This window comes from Dasypus novemcinctus, chromosome 21 (genome assembly GCF_030445035.2).
Source record: "Dasypus novemcinctus isolate mDasNov1 chromosome 21, mDasNov1.1.hap2, whole genome shotgun sequence".
NCBI lineage: Eukaryota > Metazoa > Chordata > Mammalia > Cingulata > Dasypodidae > Dasypus > Dasypus novemcinctus.
In genome coordinates this window covers 47,031,400-47,039,444 of record NC_080693.1, presented here as the reverse complement: position 1 = coordinate 47,039,444, position 8,045 = coordinate 47,031,400, and positions in this window count along the sequence as shown.

Here is an 8,045-nt window from a genome sequence, read left to right as displayed (position 1 = left end):
CTCCTTATGGGGCACACTCCTTGGTCATGGGGCTCCCTTATGCAGGGGACACCCCTGTGTGGCATGGCACTCATTGCACACATCAGCACTGTGCATGGGAAAGCTCACCACAAGGGTCAGGAGGCCCTGGATTTGAACCCTGGACATCCCATGTGGTAGGCAGATGCTCAATCAGTTGAGCCAAATCTACTTTCCTTTCCTGTCTATTACTGATTTCCAGTTCATTCCATTATGATCTGAGAAAGTGCTTTGTATAATTTCATTGTTTTTATTCATTTATTTTTCATTGTTTTCATATTTATTGAGAGCTGCATTTTGCCCTAGCATGTGGTCTATCCTGGAGAAAGATCTATGGGCACTTGAGAAGAATGTCTTTTTCTTGGGCCATGTCTTCCATTTTCTTAGTATGGCTCAAAATTTTTTGCTGATGTTTAGGTATCTGATTAGGATGGTAGATTACACAGATGCTCAATTTCTTTCCCGCCTGGATTTAGTGTGGGAGGTTGTGTGTTACTGATGCTCTTCAATTCTTGGGTCAACCTGGACCATTAATATTGTCCCTGATAGTGGCTCAAAACTGGGCTCTGGACCCGGTATAGAGTTGCAGACCTGCTTCCAGGGCCTTGGTAAGGGAGGCTATAAAGGCCAGAAAAAGCCTCTCTTACTTAACTTTTAATTTTCTCACATGCACTTCTTTGGTCTCCCAGCAGATGGTGCTCTTTGACTGCTCTCTCAGTTCAGCCTGATTGCAGTGCTTTTGCAGCAGCTAGAACTGGATCAATGTGATAGAGGTTCTTGCCTCCATTCAAACTCCAGACTTGGCTGGCAGCCCTCTTCCTTTTCCTGGGTAGGAAATAATTCCACTCCCTCTACGTGTCTTCAACAGTCAGTCCTGGTTAGTAGAGACAGAGATTTGGAACGTCAGATCTCTTTAGTACTGGATCTCTTTAGCCCCAAGCTGGTGGCCAAGGCAAACAATGACATGGCCCCTTCTGTCCTGTAAGGGCTTGTGGGACACAGCCAACCAAATCTGTGGGTCAAAAGCTTAGTCAGCCTTAGGCTGTGACCCTCTCTCTCCCCTTTCCTGGGGCAGAGTCCCTGGAGTCCCCTTTGCTTGTACCTGGCCCAAGAGTCCTAAAGTGTCCATAGAGTGGGGGAGGGTGCTGGCAGTAGGTGTGCTGGTTTTAAATCACACTTTTGCTGTTGAGATTCATTTCCTCTGTCCCTCTCTCTTCTGGGTGGTGTCCAGCCTTCGCTTATGTCTTAAACCCTAGATGACTTCTTTCCAGGCCATTTCAGCCTGTCCTTAGCTATTTTTCAGGAAGAGAAGAGTCCTGTGTTTTTCTAGTCTGCCATCTTCTCGGAAGTCTCTTTAAATCTCTATTTCATTTATCGCCATTCTAATCTTTGTTATTTCCTTCCTTCTGCTCACTTTGGGTTTAGTTTGCTCTTCTTTTCCCAGATCCTCCAGTTGTGAGGTTAGGTCTCTCATTTGAGATTGTTCTCTGCTTTTAATGTAAGCAATTGGAGCTATAAATTGCCCTTTCAGCATTGAGTTTGCTACATCTATTATGTTTTGGTATGTTATATTTTCATTTTCATTCATTGATATTTCCTAATTTCCCTTGATATTTCTTCTTTGAGCCCACTGGTTGTTTAATAGTACACTGTTTAATTTCCACATTTGTGAATTTTCCAGTTCTCCTTCTGTTATGGATTTCTAGCTTCATTCTATTGTGATTGGAGAAGATACAGTATGATTTCAATAACTTTGGATAAACTGAGGTTTGTTTTGTGGCTTAACATATGGTCTATCCTGGAGAATGATCCATGTGCACTAGAGAAAATTGGTATACTGCTGCTGTTGGGTGAAGTGTTCTATATATGTCTATTAGATCTAGTTGGTTTTTAGTGTCAAATTTCCTATTTCCTTATTGATCTTCTGCCTAGATGTTCTATCCTTTATTGAAAGTGGTATATTGAAGTCTTCTGCTATTAGTGTAGGTCTATTTCTCCCCTCAAATCTGTCAATATTTGCTTCTAATATTTTGGGGCTCTGCCATTAGGTGTATATATATTTATGTCTTCTTATTGAATTAATCCCTTTATTAGTATATAGTGACCTTCTTTGTCACTCATAACAATTTTTTGGTTAAAGTCAAATTTATCTGATATTGTATAGTTACCACAGCCCTCTTTTGAATACTATTTGCATGGTATATTTTTTTCCATCCTTTCACTTTCAACCTACTTGTGTCTTTGAATTTCAGGTGAGTCTCTTGTGAAGGGCACATAGGTGGGTCATGCTTTTGTTTAATCCATTCTGCCAATCTTTTTTTAAAAGATTTCTTTCTTTCTTTCTCTCCCCCCTCCTACCCCACCCCCCATTGTCTGCTCTCTGTGTCCATTTGCTGTGTTTTCTACTGTGTCCACTTGTATTCTCATCTGGCGGCACTGGGGATGTGTCTCTTTTTGTTGCGTCATCTTGCTGCATCAGCTCTCCGTGTATGTGGCACCACTCCTGGGTGGGATGTGGTTTCGCGCGGAGTGGCTCTCCTTGCTCGCAACAGCACTGTGCGTGGGCCAGCTCACCACACAAGCCAGGAAGCCCTGGGTATCGAATCCTTGGACCTCCTATATGGTAGTCGGATGCTTTATCTGTTGAGCCACATCTGCTTCCCCCAATCTGACTTTTGATTGGAAAATTTACTTTATTTAAAGTCATTACTGATAATACAGGACTTTCTTCTGCATTTTGCTATTTAGGCTCTATACAGAGCCTTATGCCTCAATTCTTCCATTAATTCCTACTTTCATTTTTTATTTTTTTGCATTGAACCATTTTGAGTCCCTTCTCATTTCTTTCTGTACGTATTTCTTACATATGTTCTCTGTGATTACCATGGGGTTAAAATCCTCAATCTTTAACAACCACATTTGATTTTTTTTTAAAGATTTATTTTATTTATTTATTTCCTCCCCCCCGCCCCTGTCCCAGTTGTCTGTTCTCTGTGTCTATTTGCTGCGTGTTTTCTTTGTCTGCTTCTGCTGTTGTCAGCAGCACTGGGAATCTGTTTTTCTTTTTGTTGCTTCATCTTGTTGTGTCAGCTCTCCATGTGGGCGGCGCCATTTCTGGGCAGGCTGCACTTTCTTTCGTGCTGGGCGGCTCTCCTTATGGGGCGCACTCCTTGCACGTGGGGCCCCCTACGTGGGGACACTCCTGCGTGGCAGGGCATTCCTTGCACACATCAGCACTGTGCATTGGCCAGTTCCACGTGGGTCAAGGAGGCCGGGGGTTTGAACCGTGGACCTCCCATGTGGTAGACGGACGCCCTAACCACTGGGCCAAGTCCGCTTCCTGCGTTTGATTTGATACTAACTTGAGTAGCACACACATACAAGGCTACTGTGTCTTATTTTACATATAAAAATGTTAGCTCCAGTGTGATCTTGGGCAGGTCATAGAACCCTCTTTGGGCCAGTTTTCTCTTTTGTAAGTAGGGATGACAATACTTAAACTTTCAGTGTTGTTGTGAGGATTTGAAATAGTCACTTAGCTAATAAGTGTTTGCTGAGCATCAAATATGTGCAGGTCCTATGTCAGGAGCTGGTGATACCTCAGCGAACAACCCAGACATGATCCCTGGCTTCATGGAACTTACAGTTGTATTGGGGGAGGAGGATATTCTGTTGGTAATTACAAGTGTGAAATAAAAACATGGTGCATGTATGACAGAGTAGGGATAACGGAAGTAACTATAAGAGAATCTTACAGAGGGTCCTAACAAAGTCTGAAGACTAGAGTCTTTAGGACCACTCCTCTGAGTAAGTAAAGAGTAAGATGAGAAGTGAACAGAGAGAGCTAGGTGAGCATTCTGGGCAGGGAGAACAGCATGTGCCAGGACACATTTGAAGGACTGAGAGAAGTCAAGTATCCCTAAGAGAAATGGGGAGAGATTTGCCCAACGATGAGGAATAATGATTTTTGCCTGTTAAGAAGATCACTGTTGAAAAAAAATTAGAGAGAAGCAAGAGTACCAAATTAATCTTTAAAAAATCTAAATGGGTTCATTTTGCCCTATTCTTTGCCCCTTGCTCAGAATCCTTGATTGGATTCCCACATCACTTAGAATGAAATGCAACAATTTCATCGTAACCCATAATCTCCCTGGCAATCGCCACAATTTACTGCACTCTACCATATGGGCCTTTTGCTGCTCCAGGTTGGTGTTTTCCATGGGACCTTTGTACATGCTGTTCTCCTTACTGGGATGCATGCACATCCCCCAAAGAGTCACAAGACTGACTCTTCCTCATCATTCCCAACAAAGCTCAAAGGTAGGGAAGCGGATGTGGCTCAAGTGATTGGGCTCCCATCTATCATATAGGAGGCCCTGGGTTTGATTCCTGGGGCCTCCTGGTAAAGCAAGCTGGCCCGCACTATGAAGAGCTGGTGCAGCAAGATGACGCAACAAAGGGAAATGCAGAGGAGAAACAGTGAGAGACGCAGCAGACCAGGGAGATGAGGTGGCTCAAGCAATTGAGTACCTCTCTCCCACACTGGAGGTCCTGGAATCGGTTCCCAGTGCCTCTGAAAGAGAAAGGCGAGGGAAGTGGATGTGGCTCAACTGATAGAGCGTCTGTCTACCATATGGAGGGTCCAGGGTTTGATCCCCAGGGCCTCTTGACCTGTGTGATATGCTGACCCACGCGCAGTGTGGCCACGCGCAAGGGTGCTGTGCCAAGCAGGGGCACCCCGGTGTAGGGATGCCCCACGTGCAAGGAGTGCGCCCCATAAGGAGAGCCACCTCATGTGAAAAAAGCACAGCCCGCCCAGGAATGGCATTGCACACATGGAGAGCTGATGCAGCAAGATGGTGCAACAAAAGAGACGCAGTTTCCCAGTGCTGCTGGATAATGCAAGCAGACGCAGAAGAACACACAGCAAAATGGACAGAGAGAGCAGACAACGGAGATGAAGGGGATAGAAATAAATATATCTTAAAAAAAAAAGAGAAAGGCGAGAAGAAAAAGAGCAAACAGGCAAAGAACACACAGCAAATGAACAGAGAGCAGACAGTGAGCATAAACAACAAGGGGGGAGATTTAAAAAAAAAACTCAAAGGTCACTTCTTTAGAGAAGCCCTCCCTTGGATACTTATATTAAGTACCTCCTCACACACACATTTTATCACTTTAACCTATTAATTTTCTTCACAGCACTTACCACTGCTAAAATTAATCATTTTTTCATTTAAGACTGTAAACTCTAGGAAAGTAGGGACTGTTTTGTTCTAGGTGTCCTGGCACCTAGAACAGTATCTAACATACAGGACTCATTCAAAAAGAGATGGAATGTGAGATCTGATGCAGGAAGGCACTTTAAAAAGGCTGTCACAATGATTTAGATAATGAAGGTAGTGGCAGAAGAAATGGAGAGAAGTGGGCATAGGGACATAGGTTTTGGAGGTTGAAACAATAGGTCTTAATGATGCTTTTTTTTTTTTCTAGGATATACCAGAGATTGAACCCAGGATCTTGTATGTGGGAAGGAGGCACTCAAAGCACTGAGCTATACCCACTTCCAGTGATCTTTTTTTTTTCAAGATTTATTCTATTTATTTATTGATTGATCTCCACCCCCTCATTGTTTGCACTTGCTATGTGCTGTGTCTTTAGGAAATACCAGGAACTGAAACTGGGACCTTTGATGCGGGACAGAGGCGCCTAATTGCTTGGGCCAACTTCCATTCCCTGCTTTCTTGTCTCTCATTATGCTTTTTATTCTTTTATCTCTTGTTGCATCATCTTGTTATGTCAGCTTGTCATGCCTGCCCATCGCATCAGCTTGCTGTCTTACTCGTTTTTCTTTAGGAGGCACCAGGAACCTCTTTGCTGTGTCTCTTATGTTTTTCTTGTGTTTCTTGTTGCGTCATCTTGTTGTGTCAGCTTGCCATGCCTACCTGTCATGCCAGCTCACTTTCTTCTTTAGGAGGCACCAGGAACCGAACCACAGATCTCCTATGTGGTAGGTGGGAGCTCAGTCACCTGAGCCACATCTACTTTCCCCAATGATTCATTTTTTATGTAAGGAGTAAAGGAATGGGAGGAGTCAAGGGTGGTTACTGGGTTTCTGGTTTGTGTGAGAGTAGAGTAATATCACTGATTGGATGGGGAAAGTTGGAAGTAGAAGGAGGTTTTGGATTAAGGCCATGAGTTTAGTTTTGGATATACTGAAAATAAGACCCCCTGGGAAAAATCCAAGTGGGTGTACATCAAGAATAGGGGTAGACATGACAGAGAAAAGGTCTGGGCCTAGACTTGCAATACAAATCTGAGCTGTGTCAACAGATAGATGCTAACTGAAGCCATAAGAATGAACAAGGTCCCTTAAGAGGGGAGCTTTGAGTGAGAAAGGATACAGGAAGCAGAGCCTCCAAAGGAGACTGAGGAAGGATAGCTAGAGAAGTAGAAGGAAAACCAGCATGTACCATCAAAGAAGCTAGGGAATGGACTGAGAGAGCAAATAAAACAAGGAGGCCAGCAGACTGTCCATGGGTGTTAGGAATATGGAAGTCACTGGTGACCTTAGTGACTGCTAGAGAATGGAAGGGGTAGAAGTCAGATTACAGCAGGCTGAGGAGTGAGTGAGAGGTGAGGCATTAAAGGCAGGGGTTCATTTGGTAAGAGTACAGACAAGTCTTTCAAGAACTCTTAACTGCAATGGGAGGAGAGAGACAGGGCAGTAGCTAGAAAGGGAGGTGTGATTCAGGGAATACTTTTTAAGGAGAGGGTAAACCTAAGTGTGCTAATGCTGATGAAGAGAAGCCCATAAAAAAGAATGGGTTAAAGCAACTGAAAATAGGAATGAAAACCCTGAGAAAGAACACCTGGAATGGACAGAAAGTGAGACTGGCCCTGAGTAGGAAGAAAAGCACTTCTTTCAGTGTAAGAGGAAGAAAAGTAGAAAGAACAAGTGCAGAATAGGTCCACCTCTAGTTTAGGGTACATCATTTTACCTACAATTCTTGTTCTATAGATAGGTGTGGTCATGTTAGTAGTTTCAGCGGTGAGAAGCTTAGTTCGTTCTACTTTCCCTGTAAAACTGGAGGTGAAGTCATCTTCTGAGTGTTGAGGGGAAGGGAGGGATGGGAGTTTACAACAATAGTTGGGGCGGTGGACTTGGCCCAGTGGTTAGGGCATCCGTCTACCACATGGGAGGTCCACGGTTCAAACCCCGGGCCTCCTTGACCTGTGTGGAGCTGGCCCATGTGCAGTGCTGATGCGCACAAGGAGTGCGCCCCGTAAGGAGAGCTGCCCAGTGCGAAAGAAAGTGCAGCCTGCCCAGGAATGGTGCCGCACTCACGGTGAGCTGACACAATAAGATGACGCAACAAAAAGAAACATGGATTCCCGTGCCGCTGACAACAATAGAAGTGGACAAAGACGACGCAGCAGATGGACACAGAGAACAGACAACCGGGGTGGGGGGGGGAGGAGAGAGAAATAAATAAATAAATCTTTTTTAAAAAAAAAAATAAATAAATAAAACTAGTTGGGGGACAGGATGTGGCTCAGGCCATTGGGCAATCACCTCCAATGTGGGAGGTACTGGGTTTGGTTCCCAGTTCCTCCTGGAGAAGGCGAGCAAACAATGAGCAGATAGACAAAAGAACCATCTGGAAGAGGGAGGATAAATTTAAAAAATTAAAAATAAAATGAAATAGTAGTTGCTGAGAGTTTGAGAAGCAGTAGACTAATGAAACACAGGAATGCCATGTGCAGGAAAACAACTAAGGTCTATAAAGTATCTGGCACATAATTACGTGCTCCATATATAAGTTCTACTAATATTGTTGTTATTGTTAACACTGGCCAATATTACACAGTCATTGGTCAGAGAAGGCTACTATGCTGACCTATAGACAGAAGGCTATGCTCCACTTTGGTGAGTGTTTGTATGGGACCTGTAGCCTTTATGAATACTAATATATAATGCTATAATAATAAACTTAGCATTTCTCATGATATACTTGTTAGTCCTT